General features: G+C 39.7%; 1 non-coding gene across 1 annotated transcript; it reads left to right on the top strand.

Moving 5' to 3' along the window:
- The first annotated feature begins 12,973 nt into the window (after window positions 1-12,973).
- Window positions 12,974-13,079, top strand: LOC145565503 (small nucleolar RNA R71). Its single transcript, XR_014095044.1, has one exon. It is a non-coding gene; the product is annotated as a small nucleolar RNA R71 (small nucleolar RNA).
- Window positions 13,080-22,462: the final 9,383 nt, after the last annotated feature.

A 22,462-nucleotide genomic window follows, 5' to 3' on the forward strand; every position in this document is an offset into this window, starting at 1 on the left:
AAAATAATATGCCTTAACTTTTTTTTTTTTTTTTGTGAATAAACAATACATGACACCTTTTATCCATACTAAGAGTAGTTTAGGCCACGGTCTTGGGAGTTGAGACTCAAGTTCTCGATCTAGGTACCAAATCAAAGAGGATCCTTGCCACTCATGCAAAATGTAGTAGGCTTGAAAAATAATAAAACCTCACTTTTTGGAACAATGTGGGATCAAATACTACCTTTCGGGGATCAAATTCCTTTGAGATAGGCGACTCCATCTTACCACAAACCTAGACTTTAAGTCTTGTACATTCGGGAAAGTTATTCTCACACTAGCCTAAACTAGCCAATTCTATGTTCAACCAAGGGCATCTAAACAATGCTTGAAATTTTATTACGAAAAGAAAACAAGCATCCACCACATACAATCCAATATCATCATTGCAAACCGATCAAAGGCAAACAAACTCATTTTTTTTTTTTAAGAAGGAAATTTTTTTTCATTTTTTTTTCATTTTTTTTTAAAGAAAGCTGAAAATGGGGGAAAGGAAAACTAATTAAAGAATTTGGATGTTAGGGTTTTGGATATTAGGGAATTTGGATGTTAGAGAGGTTAGAGGATAAGAAAAAGAAATTTGGATATTAGGGAAAACCATCATCATAAATCCACACAAATCATCATAAAAAATCATCATCAAGAAAGGCCAAAGGCAACACCAATCAACCCATAATACCAACCAACAAGCAAACCAACCAAAGCATAATCATATCAAAGCCATAGATAAGATGCTCCAAATAGCACACACATAAGGAGAAGTGAGACAAAAACATCAATATGCAATTGTTCTAGCCTAGGCATGCCATATAAACGTGAAAAGGGCAACAACCAACCTAAAATAGGCATGCAAACTAGAACATAATACCATATGAATCCTACCACAAGTCCCAAAGGCTAAATTAAGCCTTTTATGCCAAACATTCCACATACAAACTCAAACTTCTCCATACATAGCACATAAAGCATCACAAGAAAGCACATATCCTACCAAAACCAAAACCTACTCTTAGGCACAAAAACCCCTAGACTTTCCTCCAAGCTAGACATTTGAATACCGTTCCCACAAAAGATAGACACAAAGAGGACAACTCTCCCCCCAAGCTAGAACTCGACACCGCCCTCGGTGTTATAAATGAAGGGAAGGAAGAGAATGGAATGGGAAAACAAATGTCTAAAGGCTACTCCCGATCATCTTCCCTAGGCGGCGATGGCGCAGAATTGTAGTTAGGATCTACATCGCCGAAGTAGGAAGGTTGATCCACGTATGGAGGAAGATTATAGTTGGGGCTAATACGGTAATGACCGTAATCCGGTGCATTACTAGTGCCCCGACCACCATCATACCCGGGTGGAAACCCGAAGTATCCCCTTTGGGGTGGTTATCAATATCCTCCGGAGTCATTCTACCACATGTCTCGGGGACGTGGTAGTAAGAGGGGTCCCCCCCTAAAATCACAACCTCCGGGTTGTGTATAATCGTAAGGAGGGAAGGAACGTAGCTCCGAAATGGAGCTACGGGGTCCTTGCCAATATGGATAGGTGGGTTGGTAGTCGTTCCAACCCGCAACCGACCCTTCTTGAACGGGTCGGTAAGGATAGTTGAAATAGGGGAGAAAACCTCCCCTTTCATCGAGGTTTTGGTAGGACATTTGGGAGACATAGCTTTGATATTCATTTTCTTGGAGAATTCTTTGGTTATAAAGGTTAAGGTGGTGGAAGGCCGACTCGAGGTTGAAGGAGGAAGATAAGGAGGAGGATTGACCGCCCATTAAATTAGGAATGGTAGAAATGCTATGGCGGCGGGGTTGAGATGGTTGATCAAGGTCGGGAACATTGCCGGGGAGTGGCTCATTTGGTACTTGCCAAGTGGTTCCCTGTAGACGCCTAAAAATGTCTCCCCAAAACCAAACCCGATGATGAATAACCTTTCACCGCCGCTATTGGTCGGGTTTAGTATTTAATCCAGAGAGTGCTTAAAAAATCGTATTTTATTAAATTCATATTTTTGAACAGTCCATGGATTAGTCTTGATGTTTGGTAAAAGCATAGTTTTAATTTCAGCCCAAACTTATTAATTAATTTTTGAGCCCAAACCTTTTTATTTTATTTTATTGTTTTATTATTTATTTTTGGCCCAAACATTTTATTTATTTTATTTAATTATTTTCTTATTTTAGCCCGAATAATAAAAGTCAGAAAAAGCCCGAAATTATCAATCGGCACTTAAAAAGCCGAAAGAAATTAGGGTTAAAAATGAATTTAGACGGAAAAATGGACTGGAAGTTCCCGCGTCACGGCAGACTGCCACCGTGTCACGGGAACCCTTCCCGTCTGACGGTGGGACTTCCCGTGACACGGGAGGTCTGCCGTGACACGGGACATTCCGTGTCTTTTCCGCGTAAACCCTTGACGCGTTTTCTATCCCGTTTTCTGAAAATTTCCCGCGTCACGCCAAAAGTGTACCGTGTCACGGGAAAGTGTACCGTCGGACGGTGGGGCTTCCCGTGTCACGGTACAGTTTGACCGTGTCACGGGATACTTTTTTAGGGTTTTTATCATTTTAGGGTTCCGTGTGCTCCCTCAGCACATTTTCCCTATAAATAGCCCCCTCATTTATGATGAACGGGGCACCGAGTAATTCTCTAATTTTATTTTCTCTCTTCTATGCTATTAACCTAAACACTAGCCTACCCTTTTCACTTCAAAGTTCCTTCTTCAAGCACTCAAAGGAGTCCATATTTTACCCGTGGTTCTATCCTTAAGCCAAGGCGTGAAAGGTAGAATTGTTTGAGGGTTTGGCCCCAAAATCAACTTTACTTAATTTAATTTAATTTAATTATTGTTTTATTATTTCCTTGAAGTTACTAACTCGTTTATTATTTTGTAGTTGCAAACAAACAGAATCAAAGTAAGGATCATGCTCCTTTTATTTTTATTATTTTTCTAACGATTTTATGTTGTCGGAATTGTGATTAAATTGGTTTTAATATTAATGTTGTTCTATAATTTTTATGATCACCATATCGCATGTTAAAGGGAATATGTAATTGAAAATCACGCCTAATAAGATAATTTGGACAACCGGTTTAGGATCCTTTTTAATCTTATTATTAATTGAAGTGATCACCAATATTTTAGAATTATGTGTGCATTAATCTTAAACCAATTTAGTTAAATAATAGTTTGGAGCGAATTGAATTATTGTTTGTATGCCTTTGAGATCGCAGGAATCATTTTTCACTATAAGAATCGAGTAGAGGCCAATACGGGCGAATGTGACTCCATGACTCACTTCGTACCATCATCCCCGATCCTCCTTTCGTGGTTCCGAACCATATGGAGTTAGTAATCTCATGGATTATGAATGGGGTGTAACCTTCACGGGTCAATCGTTGTTGCCTATCGTTGTCCCTTTATCGTGGTTGCCTTTTATGATCCGTGAACGGTTTACAAGTTCCTTAAAAACTTGTTGGCGGCTCCCTACTTTTCTTTGTCCCTAATCGTTGTCCCTAATCGTAATTTCAATTCCCACTTCCTATGAGTGCCAAGCATATTCACCACATGCTTTAACGTAGGCGCACTTCGAGCGACGCCTACATTCCCACGGTGTTCATAATCGCCGCATTAGGGAGAATGCAACGGTGTTTCCATTTGACTAACCAAGAGTAGGTGGTCACATTTCCCCGGATCTCCACAATCATATTCATTGTGGCAAAACCGGCAAGGTCAAGAGCATTTGGGCCTTCAATTGGGGTTAATTGGTTAACCCAACCGGTGAAACCCAATGCCTTAGCGATGATAGTGATCATCCCACCACACTTAATCTCACCCGTCAAATCCGTGCTCATCTTGATATCGTAGCACCGCTTTATGAATATGTACCCCATATTCACGTTCCCCTCAAGATCCCCCTCAAATCGGGAAGCTATAAAGAGGCATTTAATCTCCTCTTTTGTTAGCTTCCCGAGATCTTGCTTTGTGAAGCAAGCATACCCCATAATTCTCATGAATATACAAAGTACGGGGTGGATGATATGGCTAGCGTGGCTAGACCAGGACGTGAATGTGGGGTACCCCGCAATAGTGTTCCACCAGTTACACTCGTCGTAACTGGTGAGCTTGTAACTATAGGGTTTGATTATTTGGTTGCTAACGGGCCACCCGAATATCTGATTGAGGCGAGTTAAGCTTATGGCTTGAGGTCTATTGAACATGTTAAACTTAATCTCGCACTCAATGGGCTCTCCTTCCCCACTAGTCTTTCTCACGGTTAGGGTGGATAGGAATTCGAGAGTGAGTGATTCGAATGTTTCCTCCCTTTTTTAAGGAATTCTAACCATCCTAAATTTGCAGCCACTTGACGAATTCCGTCGTCTATTCCTAGCATTTGGCATGACTCTTGGTCATAGAATCGTGTTGGAAGCATTTTTCGTGTGGATAGCTTTTTATGGTAACCTTTGGATTTTTCGGGTATTTTTATAAAGGGGGAGGAATGGTTTGATCTATTGTTTCGTTAGGGGTTTCGGTTGGGTTTTCGGTGGAACGATTCTCATTTATTTGGATGCCGAAAGTAGTCTTCCTCTTCTTCCCTCCCGCACCTCCAAATAAATGAAGAACCATTTTGAATTTGGACTAGAAAGCTTACTAAAACACCACCAACATACACTCAACACTACACGAACAATCTCCGAAACTTCAAACCCTCGAATAAATCCAATGTACCTGCTCACAATTCAATAATAATCTAACACAACCAACCAACAATCTCAACTCAACAATTTCAACACACAAATTCACAATTTCACAAAGTATAACCAATTTTTCATGCACAAGCTATTCAAACTTAAGCAAGAAATTACCTACAATTTCCTTACTCCACAATTAACCACAAAAATCCACAATTTAACTATCAAAGGCAAGAATTTTTTTTTAAATCGCCTAATCATGCAACTAATTACACAACAATCATGAAATAAACAAATTGAGAGAAAGATTGAAGAAAAACCCTTAGGTTTAAGAGGGAAAGTGAAGTAGGGAAGATGATTCTACCACCTAGAGTATGAAAATACTCTAAAATCTTCCAAATTACCCAAATTTCCTCCTTTTCTAGCAATCTTGGCCCCTTTTCCTTTGATGTTCTTCAATTTCCACTTGTGGGTCTTCAAAGTTTTTGCCCAAATTTGTGTAAAATTGTGGTTTTTGGAGAGAGAATTTGATGTAGATTAAGAATTTGTGAATTTTGAGTGAAGGAAGTTGAGATTTGATGATGAAAATGAAGAGAGAAGTTGGAGAAGATGAGGGTTTTTAGAGTGAGAAGCAGATGAGAATGAGGAGAGAGAGTATGAATGTTAGAATGATTGGTGAAAATTGGGTGAAGGAGATTAAAAGAAAGAGAGAGATGCTCCTTTTTTTTTACCCGGATCTGCTGGAGCGGGCGAGCAGAGGAGTGGAGTGCCCGCTCCAGACTTGGAAAATTGTTTCTTTTTTTTTTCATTTTCCTGTGAGGAGCGGGCGTGCAGGGGGTGGAGCGCCCACTCCAGGTGTCGGAGCGGGCGTGCAGAGGCTAGGAGCGCCCGCTCCAAATCTACTGAAAACATTCTGTTTTTTTTTTTTAATTTTTTTTATTTTGGGCCACCCTGTGAGGAGCGGGCGTGCAAGGATCTAGAGCGCCCGTTCCAGGTGGCGGAGCAGGCGTGCAACTAGTTGGAGCGCCCGCTCCTGATCTTCCTAAAACCTTTTGCCTTTCTTCTATGTTGGCTGAAATTCACGCCCCCTGTGAGGAGCGGGCGTGCAAGACTGAGGAGCGCCCGCTCCTCACTGCTTATGGCTTTGATTAAATTCTTCCTTGCTTCCTTTTTTTTTGCTTCTTTCGACTACATTAAAACCATAAGAACATAATTCAAAAATATTAGCCAAAATCAGATATTCCCAACACTCTTATTCTTTTCCTCTCTTACTCAATGTTTTATTTCTCACTCCCCTTTTTTTTTTCTTGTCTCTCTTCTCTTTTTTTTTTTTTCTTTTCTCTTTTTTTTTTTTTTACTCGAGTTGCCTCCCGGAAGCGCTTCTTTAACGTCAATAGCTTGACGACCTCCACACTCAGGAGGTAAGATTACATTGAGTTGATTCTAAAACACCTACATGAGCACCCTCGTAGTAAAGCTTAAGGCGATGCCCATTCACCTTGAAAGATCTCTTTCCATCCATATCCTAAACTTCCACGGCTCCATGAGGAAACACTTCCTTGACAACAAAAGATCCACTCCACCTTGATAAAAGTTTCCCGGGAAACAATTTCATCCTAGAGTTGTAGAGGAGTACCTTATCGCCTTTTAGAAATGCTTTCTTTTCAATGTTCCGGTCGTGGCAATCCTTAGTGCGATTCTTATAGTTGCTAGCACACTCGTAGGCCTCCAATCTTAGCTCTTTAAGCTCATGTAAGTCAAGCCATCTTTGCTCTCTCGCGCTAGCCAAGTCGAAGTTAATCTTCTTGATTGCCCATAAAGTTCGGTGTTCAAGCTCCACCGGTAGATGACAAGATTTTCCATACACAAGACGATATGGAGTTGTGCCTATTGGGGTTTTGTATGCCGTTCTATATGCCCATAGAGCGTCATCAAGCTTTTCCGACCAATCCTTCCTATTCCTTGCAACCGTCTTCTCAAGGATTAATTTAATTTGACTGTTGGACACTTCCGCTTGCCCACTAGTTTGTGGATGATAGGTAAGGCCGAATCTTTGGTGAACCTCATGCTTTCTTAGCATCTTTTGAAAAGCACTATGAACGAAATGTGAACCATTGTCACTTACCACTGCTCTAGGAATTCCGAATCTTGGAAATATGACTTTCTTGAACATCTTCATGACTACCTTGTGGTCATTAGTTGGGGAGGCAATGGCTTCAACCCATTTTGATACGTAATCGACCGCCACAAGGATGTATTGATTTCCATAAGAAGTAGGGAATGTCCCCATGAAATCAACACCCCACACATCAAATACCTCTAGCTCAAGAATCGGTTATTGAGGCATCTCGTTTCGGTTGGATATATTGCCGGTTCGTTGACACCGGTCACAAGTCTTCACAAACCCCCAAGCATCCTTAAAGATGTGAGGCCACCACAACCCGCTATGCAAAACCTTCAATGCTGTTTTGTTTGCTCCCATATGCCCTCCACAAGGATTGGAATGACACATCTTGAGCACATTTTGTACTTCTTCATCCGGAACACATGATAAGTGCATAATATATCATATTTTTAGTCCCTAATATTAGTCTTATAGTCATTTTATTCTAGTTAATTTATGAAATTATCTATTTTTATTATTTTAGATATTGTTTTAATTAGTATTTTATTTTATTGCTATTTTCATAACAAAATGGTACTTAAAATTATGTTGTGTGTTCTTGGTAGGAGAATAAGAAAGAGTATTAAATGGACTTGGAAGAATGAAGCCCATATTATCATATGTACTACTCCAACATTCCAAATAACATGTGCCAAAAGTCAGGAGCAAAGAAAGTAAATTGAGTGGGCTAAGAAAATTCAAGAAGCCCACTTGGAGCAAAAGGTACGTGCAACTACAAAATCAAGAACAAAGAAAAAGAGAAAATAAAAGGATATGAAGAAAAGGGAGAAAGAGGTGCGTGAGTACCAGAACCTCACCACCATCATTATCAAGTTTCATCTTCAACAAATCTCCTCCGAATTTCATGCAAGATAAGAGAAGATGAATCTCTATCTGTTTTCCCTAATATATCTCTTTGATCCCGGAAAACCTAGGTTATTTTTGCTTATAAAAACCCCCAATTATTCCCTCTAAAACACACACAACTTAATCAGAAATATACGAGTGAGGTAGTCCTAGTGACTAATAATTGGGCAATTGGAGTTTAGAAGATAGCCAATGGAGGAGGGCTTAGTCTCGAGTCCGAGGTAGAACGAGAACGACGACAATTCGCGGGGTCGAATTCGGGTCTTGTACGGATGTTCTTGGGAGTATAGTTCATAAGTCTTCTTACTCAATTGTTCCATTCTATTGTTATTTTGGATTATTTTTTGCTAAGTTAGATTAATTACTTTTATTGGATTATTGGTGTGATGATTTGATTATTGATTTTATAATCTATTTGCATGGTTTATTTCAATTTACGGCTATTTGAATTTGCTAGGTATTAATTATTAATTTTGCAGTTCAGCTATGATTGTTATCTTTCTATTGTTGGATTGTAAAGTATTGCTATCTATATGGTTGAGCTTAGTTTAAATTGTATAGAAGAGTAGTCCCTAATTTTAAATCGAGTCTGCGATTATGGTTTGGTTTAAGTTAGAGAGCAATTTCAATCTAAATAATCTGACATTTATGTGATCGGATTAGTTAGGACTAATGAGGTCTCCTAGATATTAATGCTGCCAAGACTAATTCATGCAAGTTGCGACCATATTTGTGTTAATTAGATTGGTTTAGAGTCAATTTCGGCTTAGTTCAAAATTGGTTTAAAATAAGGGAAGACAGGGAGTCTTTGTTACTAAAGTCTCTACAGTTAGTCTAGTAATTAAATTGATTAATTATGCAAGGCCGGTTAATTATAACTACCAATAGTTTAATTTGAGTAAAGGTTATTAATGGAGTTGGTTAAGTGTGTCGTCTATTATTGTAAATAGTAGATTAGTATTTTTAGTATTGTTTAGTTTGGTTACTAGTTTCATTTAAACCCCCCAATCTCATGTAAATAGTGTAAATAGTTATTGTATTTTACGAGTTACTCGAGTATAGTAGATTAACAATCTCTCCGTGGGATCGACCCTTTCTTACCCTTTTACTAGTTGTTAATATTTTTGAAGGTCTAAGTTAGGAAATTAATGAATTAATTTTATACGGTAAACGACACGTATCAACACACCTACGAAGCAAACCATCTACTCCTCTCTTAAAGAGAATGGGGCCATCCCATACATAGTGCCTTGCTTCCCTTTTTAGCTTCTTCCTTTGGTTTTTGGAGAAATCGGGAGGGAATTCTCCACAAGACAAATAGTTCACCAAGTCGGAGAACCATGGAAGCTCCTTCTCATTCAAGATATAGAGCACATCATCTCTCAATTCATCATAGATGGGGATTTCATCATCACTAGCTTTCACATTCTCTAATCGGGAAAGATGGTCCGCAACCACATTCTCGGCCCCTTTCTTATCCCGGATTTCAACATGAAATTGTTGGAGAGACAAGACCCATCGAAGAAGGTGAGGTTTGGACTCTTTATTTGCCACAAGGTACCTAATAGCCGCATGATCGGTATAAACAATAGTTTTGGAACCAATGAGGTAGTTCCAAAACTTCTCAAAAGCATGTACTACGGCAAGAAACTCCTTCTCTGTTGTGGTGTAGTTCCGTTGAGCTTCATTCAAGGTCTTGGACATGTAGTAAATGACGTGAATTTTCTTCTCAATTCTTTGTCCCAACACCCCTCCAATTGCAACATCACTAGCATCGCACATAAGTTCAAACGACAAATCCCATCTTAGCCCTTGCACGATTGGAGTAGAGATCAAAGCCTCCTTTAATTTGTTGAAAGCTTGAAGACACTTTTCATCAAAAATAAAGATGTCATCCTTTTGAATAAGAGCATTTAGGGGTCTAGCAATTTGTGAGAAATCCTTGATAAATCTCCTATAGAACCCGGCATGCCCCAAAAAGGATCTTACTCCTCTCACATTGATTGGAGGTGGCAATTTTTCAATCACTTCAACTTTGGCCTTGTCGACCTCAATCCCCTTGCTTGATATCTTGTGACCAAGGACGATTCCCTCTTCAACCATGAAGTGACATTTTTCCCAATTTAGGACCAAGTTGACCTTCTCACATTTTGCTAAGCATTTTCCCAAATTGGACAAACAATCTTCAAATGAAAGGCTCCCTACCGAGAAATCATCCTTGAACACTTCCATTTCAGCTTCAAGCATGTCTCCAAAGATACTCATCATGCACCTTTGAAAGGTTGCCGGTGCATTGCAAAGTCCAACCGACATTCTCCGATAAGAAAAAGTACCATATGGACAAGTAAAAGTTGTCTTCTCTTGATCATCCGGGTTTATGGGGATTTGAAAGAAACCCGAATAACCATCAAGAAAGCAATAATACTTGTGCTTGGTTAGTCTTTCAAGCATTTGGTCGATAAAAGGAAGAGGAAAATGATCCTTGTTAGTGGATGCATTTAGACGTCTATAGTCTATGCACATCCTCCAACCGGTCACCGTTCTAGTTGAAATGAGATCACCATTCTCATTTTCAACTACGGTCAATTTTCCCTTTTTAGGGACCACATGAACGGTGGAAACCCATCTAGAACTCGAAATGGGGAAGATGATGCCGGCATCAAGGAGTTTGGTGATTTCTTTCTTCACCACCTCCCCCATTTTAGGATTGAGTTTCCTTTGCCTCTCAATGGAAGGCTTAGCACCCTCCTCAAGTGTTATGTGGTGCATACATAAAGCGGGACTAATACCTTTGAGGTTATTAATGGTATATCCCAAAGCACCTTGGTGGTTTCTTAAAATACCACATAACATTTGAGTTTGGCACTCGTTCAAAGAAGAATTCACTATTACCGGAAAAGTTGAATTAGGACCCAAAAACTCATACCTTAGGTATGATGGTAGAGGTTTTAACTCTACCATTGGAACACCCTTACCTTCTCTTGAGGTAGCTATTTCCAAAGCATCATTTCTTGTGATTCCCATGCATACTTGCTCAATGCTTTCTTTCGTACTTCCTTCAAGCATTCCTTCATACAATGTCATCTCCTTGCCTTGCTCACCTATCTTTTCCTTATTCAAAAGGACATTCTCAAGGGCATCGTTAGTAGTGAGCAAGTGCTCATGCATAGAAGTCACAATAGAATCAATAGTATCAATCATCATACAATTATCAAGACTAGAGCTTGGATATTTCATGCTTTCATCCAAATCAAATTCTATCACCTCATCTCCTATTTTTAGTGAAATTTTAGCACATTTAACATCTATTAAAGTGCCCGAAGTAGCAAGAAAAGGTCTTCCTAGAATTATTGGAATGTTTACATCTTCATCCATCTCTAACACAACAAAATCCACCGGGATTACAAAATTTCCCACCCTTAGAGGAACATCCTCTACCTTACCTTTTGGAAATTTTAAGGAAAGATCGGCCAATTGTAAGGTAATGTTGGTGGGTAGAAGTTCCCCTATCTCAAGTCTTTGATATACCGAATATGGCATAAGGCTAACACTAGCCCCAAGATCACATAAAGCATTATCAATTTGCTTATTATATATAGCACAAGGGATAGAAAAGTTATCGGGGTCTTTCAATTTCGGTGGCATTTTATTCATGATGATTGCACTACAATTCTCGGTGAGATTCACCGTTTCCACTTATTCACACTTTCTCCTTCCACTCAAAATATCTTTCAAAAACCTAGCATAGTTAGGCATTTGCTTGACAACATCGGTAAAAGGAATTGAAAGGTGAATTTGTTTCAATGTTTCAAGAAATTTTCCAAATTGCACATCTAATTTGTTTTTAACAAATTTGTGAGCATATGGTAGTTTTTGCAATTGTTTTGTTTCTCTCTCTTTTTCTCTTTTCTCTTCACTCTCTTTTTTAAAATCTTTCTCTTTTTCACTTTCTTTTTCTTTCTCAAATTCTTTTTCTTTCTCACACTCTTTCTCTTTTTCATTCTCATGGTTTTGCTCTCTCTTGCTCAAAATCATTCTCAAGGGGAGGCTCACTCATGTTCATTCTCTCATTGCTTCTTTTAGGAACACTTTCTTCTAACACCTTACCACTCCTTGTTGATATAGCATTTACGGGCCTCTTAGGATCTAGTCCTTGGGGTGGAAGTTTAGAAGTGCTAGTCCCTTCCTTCAAAGCATTGACCAATTAAGAAATTTGTGTTTCAAGCATTTTATTATGGGTCATGACTTCACTAAATTTCTTTTCACTAGAGGCCATGAAAGTATTGAACATTTTAGTTTGACTTTCCATCATTTCCTCCAAGCTAGACCTACTAGGTGGTGCTTGTGCATAGTAGTTGTCTTGGGGAGCTCTATTACCTCTAACATTCGAATTGGAAGCATTTTGATTAGAAGAACCTCTATTATTATTGTTTTTCCAATTGTTTCGATTATTAGAGTTTCCCCCTTGGTGATATTGTCCTTGATTCCCATAGTTTCCTTGATTATTATGATTATGGTTACCATAACCACCTTTTTGGTTGTAGTTACCTTGGGGATTTTGGTCCCTTTGGTTCTTACTTCCCCATTGATTTTGGTTATGGTAATCGTAATAATTTCCTCCTTGGTTATAGGAATTTCCCCCTTGTTCTCTTCGATTTGGTGGTAAGTATCTTTGATTGTCATTCCTATTTCTATTATCATAAGACAAGACATTGACTTGTTCATTTTCATTTTCATTACCATCTTTGTATTGGGTTGGGGTTGGGAATCATAATTACAAGAAGAGGTATCATGGTCATATGACCCACAATTTTCACAAAACAAACATCCATGAGGCATGTTATTAGAAGTAGAGGGAGAAGAGTTAGAATTCATACCTCTCCCCTTAGATTGGGAAGTATGCTCTTGTGTTGAACTAGAGTTCTCTAGTTTTGCCTTGATGGACGTCATCTCCTTTCCAAGGTTGGCAATTTGGGAAGTCAAATTGTTGATGGCATTAAGGTGATCAACGGAGTAAACCACATTTCCTCCCTTGTTTAGAGACTCTCTCTCTCCTTCTTGCCAATCCATGTGGTGCCTCACCACATCCTCAATTATCTCTATGACTTGCTCCTCCGTCTTGTTCATAATCAGGCCACCCGCTCCCGCATCTAGGCTAGTCTTTCCTTGTGGGCTCAAGCCCCCATTGAAGATTTGAAGCACTTGGTAGGTCGGAATGCCATGATGGGGACACTCCCTTTGATATTCTTTATACCTCTCCCAAGCCTCATAAATGGTTTCACTAGCCCGTTGACGGAAACCTTGTATCAAAGCCCTTGCCTCGGCCATCTTCTTTTGAGAGTAGAATCTCCCTAAGAAAGCCGTGGTGACCTCGTCCCAAGTTCTCAAGGAGTTCGGCCTTACTTCTTTCTCAAGCCATTCAATATCCCTTCCTATCAAGGAGAAAGGAAATAGCTTTAGTCTCACAAATTCTTGAGTTACCCCATTTACCTTGATCGTGCTGTAATATTTTTCAAATTCGTTCAAATGTGCAAGAGGGCTCTCATGTTTTGCTCCACTAAATTGCCTCCTTTCGATCAAATTAATCATTGCGGGGCGTATTTCAAAATCATTGGCTTGAGTAACGGGTGGAGCGATGCCACTTGAAGCTCTATAAGCTCCCGGAGTTCCCAACTCCTTCAAGGGTCTTTGGATCGGTTGTTCCTCGCCAGCCATTTGTTCTTGTCTTTCCTTGAAATTGACCTCCCTAGTTGGGGAAGTAGTTAATGGCCTAGAACCGGCTCTCCTTCTTCTCCTATAAGTTTGCTCAATCTCGGGATCGTAAGGCACTAAAATCCTGTTATGATTTCTGCGCATACACTCTCGACAATTTGCAATTAGTAACTATAGGGAATATTTCAAGCGTTAATCCCCTAGCTTGAACCCCACTGTGATCATACACTAAAGTACGGTGGCGTCCAAAGGGAAGGAAGCTAGAGCAAAAGAGTCGCCAACAAGTTTTTTTAGGAACTTGTAAACCGTTCACAGGGTGAAGGTTACACCCGTTAACGATCCAAGAGATCGTCAACTCCATAAGGTCTTGAACCAAATAGGGTTCGGGGATGAAGGTACAAATCCAACCTAAAAGAGATTGAACTTGCCCTAATAATAGGCCTCTACTTTATTCTGATCGTATTCATGTGCGCTTTTTGATTAACATGCAATCAATAGGATTAACCCTAAACCTGTTTATCTATGTTGGTTGAATATTAATGCACAAATAAACTATTATTGGCGATCACTTGAATTATAATCAAATTAACCCTAAACCAGATTATTAATTATCTTATTAAGCGCGATTACAAGTAAAAATTCCCTTTAAACATGCATAAAAGGTGTGATCAAGCAATAAATAATAAATATCAAGCAACATCAAAATAATCAAAATCATAATAATAATTATAACAATAATCATCATAATAATAATTATAATAATCATAATCATCATCAAGATAATAATATTAATAATAATATTCATAATCATGTTAAAGCATAATAATAATAGCAAGATCCTAGGCATGATACTAACAAGATTAATAACAAACTCTAGCATGTCACTAAGCAATAAAAATCAAATCTTTAACCCTAACATGATACTATTAGGAAAGACAATAAAAGGCATCATAGAAATCATAATTGACATTATATTCTTTACCCTAAACATGATACTAGGAACTTATAATAATAATATAAGTATGATTTCTATATCATAATATCAATAAAAACCATTAAAATACTTACTTTGATGCCTCGTACCTCTTTCTAATAATAAAATACACGCGTTAGTAACTTCAAGGAAAATATAAACAAAACAATAATTAAGTCAAATAATTGAAAGAGAGATTTGGGACCAAACCCTCAGAAATTAAACCTTTCACGTCTAGGGCGAAGACAACTTCGAATATGGCTAGGTGTTTCTAGATCTAATGAATGCGGAATTTTTGTATTTGAAAAGGTAGTTTAGAAAAGAGAGAGAGAGAATAATCAAGAAAATCTATGAGAGTTGGTGAATAATGATTGTTGATGAAAAACTGGTTGTTGATGAATGAAAATTGGTTCTCGAAAACGGAGTTTTTAGCACGTTATTTATAGAGAAAATCAGCCAAAAAGATAAAATATCAAAATAGAGTTCTGGCGCACATAAAACCAGATTAGTGCCAACGCTGGCTATTGGCGCCAGACGCCAACATTAGTGCTAGGCGCCAAGCGCCAAGCGTAGGGCCAGGCGCTACAGCTGGCGTTTGGCGCTGGTCTGGAAATTCACGCGTTTTCTTAAAATCAGATAAAAATTGCCGTACAGGAGGATAAAATCGTATTTTTCCTCAAAAATGCTCTTTGATTTTAATTAAAACTCTGAAAAGTCAACAAAAGTCAATTTATCAATGCTAATTGAATTAGGAATGAAAAGAACCTTCTAGAAGAATCTAGAAGACTAAAACAATTCCTAATTGCATTAGGAATGATAAACCATATATTAGGCCCTCCCCTAGATCATTGGGCCGCATATAAGGCTCAAACCGGGCCCAGTTCAGTAATTTGGCCATAACTTCCTCAATATTCATCGGAATTGGGCTTATAATATATCGTTGGAAAGCTCTTGTCAAGCCCCATCCAACTACACTACTATTGGACCCATATCATGGACCAACAAAACTGGATTGACTGTTTTCTTAAAATAAGTTTTTAAAAACAGAGAGAAGAAAAAGAAATTAAAACTATCCGCAACACTAAGCTTTCCACACTTTCACTTCATTCGATTATTATTCGACGTGAAAGGTACTCATCACTGGGTTTGGTTTTGGGGAGACATAAATGGGTGTCTACAGTAACGAGGCTACAAGTGTAGCCAAAAAAAAGAAACACACTCTTTTTGAAATTTTGTTGTTTTATGGTGAACTAGACTCAAGTAATCAATTAGCAATCAACAACACCGCTCCCCGACAACGGCGCCATTTTGATGGGCGTTAGAACGGTCGCACATTCCACACTCAATCAAATACATTTATTAACAAACACCTTACACACCAAGCATAATGATAAATAAGAGTTCGGTCCACAAGGAACGAGATATGGTTGCTAAAGATCTTAACACTTAAGTTAATTCGAAGTCTATGTCAATTGGGGTTCGTCAAGTAGACAAACAAACTATGATTCTAAATCAATGGATTAAAGACACTAGGGAATGGGATCCACTCAACTAAAGAAATTAGGCAAACGGGGTGTAAAATAGACAAGGTATAGCAAGGACTATATGTAAAATCAACCTCATGCAATTAGAAAACAACTCACACTACTAAACTTAGATTCCTCATTAGTTTAGCAATAGATGATACATAATCAAATTGCAATAAGTAATGACATACTCAATTTACATTTCCATGTCAAACTAGGCATATCATGCTATCAAGCTCCTAACTCAAGGGTAGCTAATCCTATCATGAAGAACTAACAAGCAATCTCATATAACCAATTTAATTGCAATACAAACATCAATGCTTCTCCCACATTTGCATAACTAACCCAGAAGGTTGAGCTTCACCCAACCCCTAGCAAGAAGACTACTCACAACTCATGTTTATCAACATGCAATCAAGAATTAGGGTTCTAACTACTTCAATAGTTGGGGAAAAGTGGTTAACAATTGAAATAACTATCATCCAATAACAAAATATCAAGAACTAAAGAGATTCAAGTAACATGCAAAGACAAATAAAATCAGAAATTAATTGGAGAAAAGTAGAGGGAAGTTACTAATTGAAGCTTGAAAATGTTGAATACAAAGTGCCAATCCTTGAGAATAAATCTTGAAAACCAACTATTACAATGATTAATTTGATGAAAACTAAGCTAAATTAACTAAGAGGAATGTTTCAAACTAAGAGGAGTCTCTAAAAACTAGGCTATTTCTGTCTAGGTTACAAATGAATAAAAGAGGAAGTATTTATACTCCCCGAAACACATAGGGAAATCCGTCAAAAGAAAGCGGATTTTCCAGCGAGGAGCGCCCGCTCCGAAATTAGGAGTGCCCGCTCCTCAACAACGCACGCACGCTCCTCACATGGTGCCATATTTTGAAACTTTGGCAGAAACTTGGCAGAGACTTTAGAGCGCCCGCTCCTGCTGGAGCGCCCTCTCCATTCTCAATTTTCCTTGCCTTGAACACAAACCATGCACCGAATGCTTGCCAAATTGAGTCCATAGACCTGCAAAACATGGACAAACACAAACCAAGAGGGGGAAAGCCGAGACAAAACATTTTCATTCAAAAACGGGTTTGAAAGAGGGGAAATGACACCGGATTTAAATTAACACAATAAGTGGTCAAATAAACCACTTATCAGAGGGCAAGAAAATCAGAAAACCATTCCATTATCAAGGCAAAATTTTTTGAAGGGGTCGTTGTCAAATTCGCGACCATGGTCACTTTGAAAACATTTAACAGGACGTTCAAATTGGGTTAGCACATATTAACGAAAATGTAAGAAGCATTGGAAGGCTTGACATTTGTAAGCAAGGGGAATAGCCCAAACATAATGTGTAAAATCATCAAGAAGAACTAAATAGTATTTATGACCATTAATGCTCCGAATTGGAGATGTCCATAAATTAGCATGAATAATGTCAAAAGCAGACACAATATTATTATTTGAATCATAAAATGGAAGTCTAACATGTTTTCCTATCTGAGAAGAATTGCAAAAAGAGGGGACGTGCTCCTTATTACAAGAATTAAAATTATTGCTCCTAAGAGACTGTAAAGAAGAAGGCCCGGGATGTCCTAGACGATCATGCCACGGGGTGACTGCAGTGAGTGAGGTAGCTAGGCATGTGAGTGGAGTATGATTGGTGACTGGATAGAGTTCCCCGGCACTATTGCATCTCGTTATTACCCTCCCCGTACGAAGATCCTTCACAGAAAAACGTATCTGGCACCAGTGTATCGGTGACGAACGAATTTGGCAGCTTCCTATGCTTGAAGGAATCCACCGAGTGACATTTGTTGAAACGCTTTCCATGCTTGAGGAAAGCCGACTGAAGAGCTTGGTAGCTTTCTAAGCCTGAAGAAAGCTACCGGATAATACTTTCCATGCCTGAGGAAAGTCAACGAATGAATTTGGTGTCATTCTATGCTTGAAGAAATCCACCGATAATGCCTTCCATGCTTGAGGAAAGCCGACAAAAGGAATTTGGCGGTTTTCTATAATTGAAGAAAAATCCACCGATAACGCTTTCCATGCCTGAGGAAAGCCGACTTGGCGGTTTTCTATACTTGAAGAAAAATCCACCGATAACGCTTTCCATGCCTGAGGAAAGCCGACTTGGCATTTTTCTATACTTGAAGAAAAATCCACCGATAACGCTTTCCATGCCTGAGGAAAGCCGACTTGGCGGTTTTCTATACTTGAAGAAAAATCCACCGATAACGCTTTCCATGCCTGAGAAAAGCCGACGATTGCTGAAATTTGCAAGTGTATGATGGTTCGATTATCCTCGAACGTGGGCCGCAGATGATTCACACCTTTAAGTCGATTATCCGACCATATTAGGTGTTTTAAAATGCCGAAAAATAGACTTTGATGCTTGCTAGGGGTAAAATGGTAATTTTAGTCCCCTTTAAGTATTAGTTAGAGTTTCCTGCGTAATTCCAGCGAAAAATAACTGTCCAATTTACGCGAAAAATCGTGCAATTTTAGTTAAAATGTCAGGAATATTCGCAAATAACTGTTTGTGGCAGGCAAAAAGCCACTTTGTCACGAAAAGAATTCCCGTGACACGGCACGAGTCCCCGTCACATGGAGCAGTTTCCCGTGACGCGGCAGGGGGGTCCCGTCACGCGGAACAGATTCCCGTGGCGCGGGAATTTGTTGGCTGAAAATCGGTCAACTGGCATCTTTGACCAGTCAGACCACGTGCACCACACAATACATTACCGTTACGTGGGAACGGGGTCTGTTGCACGGGATTTTTTTGGTTTTAAATACCAACCATTTTTCCCATTTTACTCATCCACCTTTCCTCTTTCTTCATTTTCTTTTTTCCTTCAGCTTAAACCACCGAGCCACGTCGAGCTCCACCGTCTCCCGGAACAGCTTTCCCGTCGGACGGTGATTTCTTCCCGTGTCACGGCGAAATCTCTATTATATCGAGCTTTTGTTGCGCCGTGTCACGGGAGGAAATCACCGTGACACGGGAGGAAATCCCCAAATCTCTATTATTTCGAGCTTTTGTTGTGCCGTGTCACGGCGAAATCTCCATAATATCTAGAGATTTCGCCGTGTCACGGTGATTTTGAGCTTTTGTTGCTCGATTTTTGGTACAAATCTCAAGTCAAACTGAGCAAGATTGACTATCCACCTTGATAATCTGCCATTGAGTGTCGCTTTTTCGAACAAGTATTTGAGAGGATCCATCTTGGACACGACATGCACTGTATGAGTGAGCATGTAATGTCTTAGTTTCTGTGCAGCCCACACAAGTGCGAGACACAATTTTTCAATTGGTGTGTATCGTGTCTCATATCCTTGAAGCTTCTTACTCAAGTAGTAGATTTCATTCTCCTTGCTTTCGATCTCTTGTGTTAGCATTGCCCCCATCGTTTCTCTTGTGACCGTAAGGTAGAGTCGAAGAGGAAAGTCAGGTATTGCTGGCGCTAGCACGGGTGGATTTGCCAGGTACTCTTTGATTTTGTCGAAAGCTTTTTGGCAATCGTCATCCCATGTGATTGGGACATTTTTCTTGAGCTTCTTGAATATAGGTTCACATATCGCTGTGAGCTTTGATATGAACCTACTTATATACTACAACCTTCCAATGAAACCTCGAATCTCCTTCTCATTTTTGGGCGGTGGCATGGCCATGATCGCCTTTACTTTTGTAGGATCTATTTCAATCCCTCGAGAACTGATCACGTATCCAAGTAATTTTCCTGACGTGACTCCGAATGCACATTTTGCTGGATTTAATCTCATGTTGTACTTGCGGAGTCTTTCAAAGAACTTGCGAAGTGCAATAATATGGCCTGGGCGATCTTTAGACTTAACGATCATATAATCGACATAGACCTCCACCTCTTCGTGCATCATGTCATGTAACAATGCTGTAGCTGCTCTTTGGTAGGTGGCACCCGCGTTTTTCAACCCGAATGGCATTACCGTATAGCAATATGTACCCCATTGCGTGATGAATGTGGTTTTCTCCATGTCTTCTTCGGCCATCAATACCTGATTATATCCGGCGTAACCATCCATGAATGATAGGAGTGCATGGTTTGCTGTGTTATCGACCAGAATGTCAATGTGAGGTAGAGGGAACCCATCTTTTGGGCTTGCTTTATTGAGATCCCTGTAATCAACACACATTCTGACCCTTCCATCCTTCTTTGGAACCGGAACCACATTTGCTATCCATTCTGGATATTTGGATACTCTGATGAAACCTGCGGCCAACTGCTTCCTGATTTCTTCCTTGATTTTGAGAGCCACATCGGGTTTCATACGGCGCAACTTTTGTTTGACAGGCTTCATACCTGGAATGAGTGGTATCGTATGCTGAGCTATATCCCTGTCAATTCCTGGCATATCTTGGTATGACCAAGCAAATACATCAACAAATTCACTAAGCAAGTTAATTAGCTCTTTGCGTTCATCTTGACTTAGTGTTAATCCAATTTTTACTTCTTTAACAGTTGTATCATTGGAAATGTTAACTGTTTCTGTATCTTCGATAACTGCTGTTTTATTTTCGTGTTCTTCCATTGCTTTTATTATTTCTTTGTCATTTTTATCATTAGCAAAGCAATATTGATCAGGGCTAGGGGAATGACACGCATCGTAAGCAAAGGTACTCATTTTATTGAATTCATTGGCTAATACACCAAGAGGGGCAAGGTCGGCTGCGACCTCACCGGAATTATTTGGACTAAAAAGAGAGGACTCAACAAGAGACTCAGGATTAAATTCTATAGCAGAAAGAGGGTCGGCCTCAGACTCTAAGGACTCACCTACAGACTTAGAATCAGACTCATCAAACATAGGACCTTCGCCAGCGGTTATTTCCAACTTCTCTCCACTTGGCGTAGTGATCCTTAATGTCTTGCGCCATCCCCTTGAAATATCGTCAGCTTGGACGATTAACTTGGAGGGGTCAAAATCCTTGTTTGCTATGACAGCTTGAACGAGCTCGGAGTTATCATTGCAGACGGGCTTAGACTCATTCTTTTCCATTCCAAAAATTAGGTTGATGCCTAGATCATCAGAACTCGGGCTAGGTGGCTTATCGGTTGTGAAAAGCTCTTCGTCTTCATCAACAAAGTCACAATCGAGGAATATCTCGAATCCTGGTTCACCCTTCCCATCGTGGACGAATGGCTCGGGGAATTCATAGCACGAAAAAATCTTCCCCTTCCTTGATGTACTGGCCATTGAGTGTTAATGGATATGGATCCATGGCCATTTCCTTCTTCATGATTCGAGCGTTATTGCGAGCCTTCATCTTCGATAGAGCTTGTTTCACATCTTCTTTTGTTGGCTTGAATCCCAAGCCAAAAGTGTCCTTCTTGAGTGCACCAGGATGGCCCCAAGATTCAGCCATTTTCTTTTTGAGCCCAAGGGTCATTCCAGGGAAATGACCTTGCTTCTTCAGAATGGCATTGATATTGGTGTTTGAATAGGGATCGAAGTCGAGATGGCACTTTTCCTCCTCTTCAATCACGAGAACATCATCTAGTGAAAACCCCCAAAGATCTTCATCTTCTTCGTCATGTTTAACATGGACGATAGGAGTGTCAATAACTTGAATGCGCATAGGAGAAGCATCAATAGTAATTGGAACCCCTCCAACTATGGCTTTCACTTTCTGGTGCAGCGATGATGGAATCGCCTTTAGCTCATGAAGCTAAGGGCGTCCTAACAATAGATTGAAAGAGGCCTTAATGTCCACCACCTGAAATTTATTGCGACATTCAATGACCTCAGTAGTTATATTCAGTATGATAGTACCCACGGCTTGACGGCGAGTATTATCATAAGCGCGAATCCCTTGAGTGGAGGGAGTCAGTTCTTCATACTTTATGCCCAACTTCTTTGCAGTACGGAGTGGGCACACATTGATTGCAGAGCCATTATCAACCAGGCTCATAGGAACATTCATCTGCCTACACACCACATTGAGGTGTAAGGCCTTATTATGTTAGTCCCCTTCCGGGGGCAGATCTTTGTCAGAAAACGAAATTAGATTGCTAGTACTTGGCAATTCAGTAGTGAGAAAGTTGACCAGTCCTTGAGGAGTCATGTCATCATCAACTCCTATTTTCACCAGAGCATTCATCATAGCCTTTCGATGCTCGTGGGAAGTGGCCAAAAGCTTCCATACATTCATCTCCACCTTGGTCTTTTGCAGTTGTTTGACCACATCGCTGTTCACAGGGTCGATGGGATCAACTATCAGATGTGATTGTGGTGGAGGTGGAGGTGGATTAGGTTGTTGCAACTGTCCACTTCTGGTGAGAACCTTGACCTCAAAGTCCCCCCAAACATCTTCACTTGTGCCAAGAGATGAGCAGGCTATATCCTTGAGATAGACATCTTCATCGTCACTATCCCAAATTTCATTCACTTCTTCAGAACTCGAGATAAATACAACTTCCGACAGAGGTTCATTCACAGGT

The sequence above is a fragment of the Chenopodium album genome, chromosome 1 (assembly GCF_948465745.1).
Source record: "Chenopodium album chromosome 1, dcCheAlbu1.1, whole genome shotgun sequence".
NCBI lineage: Eukaryota > Viridiplantae > Streptophyta > Magnoliopsida > Caryophyllales > Amaranthaceae > Chenopodium > Chenopodium album.